Here is an 851-nt window from a genome sequence, read left to right on the forward strand (position 1 = left end):
AAGAGAGATTGTTTTGCGATTTTGGGCCGTACGAGGCTGCTGACAAGAGTATTAACGTTTGTAGATTTTCTAAGCGTGTTCTGAGACTTTTGCGTTAATTGAAGCGCAAGTGTCTTAAAAAGGAGCGACGCATATTGTAGTAAAAAATTTCGAAATCTCTAAAGAACACGATTACAATAACACATCTTTTCCTATAAGCACGGTCAATGTAGTCTTTCGACGAGCTACCTACGTACCTCTTTCGAGGATCAAGCCATCTCGTAGTTCTATTTTATGCCGCGAGCGTTTTTACTCGGCGATTGTCGCCGTGCTGACCGCCTTGATTGTGATGACCGTGGCCGGGTCAGCGTTCTCTTCTGGATGTTCCGGTTGAGTCGTAGTGGCGGCTTCGGACTCGTGTTGAGTTTCGACACCGAAGCGTTTGCGTCAGCAGACGATCTTAAATCATCTTTTCTTGAAACGTTTTTGGTCGAAGATTTATCTATCTTCGTGCGTTTGCGATTTGCCGTTGCAGAGGTCGTCATCTGCCTTAACTTGTGCTCCGCGAGAAAGCACAGTCGCGACTGTTTCTGACATCCCCAGATAGCTGCGACTCCGTTTGGGGTCGGGAATTTAACACCCAGGTGGTACGTCGATGGAACGGCTGGCATAGTGTTGAGCCATGGGGTTCCCATGATCACGTTGTAGATGGCAGGATGATCGACTACCGCGAATTCTACAATTTTTGTGATCTCCTTGGCCATGACTGGTAGCTGAATCGACCCGAGGGTCATCGATACTTCGTCTGAAAAGCCTGTGGGCGGTTTTGGCGTTGGAGTTACTTCTCCGAGTTTGATGCTCATCCGATTGAG

This window comes from Brassica oleracea, chromosome C2, assembly GCF_000695525.1.
Source record: "Brassica oleracea var. oleracea cultivar TO1000 chromosome C2, BOL, whole genome shotgun sequence".
Taxonomy (NCBI): Eukaryota; Viridiplantae; Streptophyta; class Magnoliopsida; order Brassicales; family Brassicaceae; genus Brassica; species Brassica oleracea.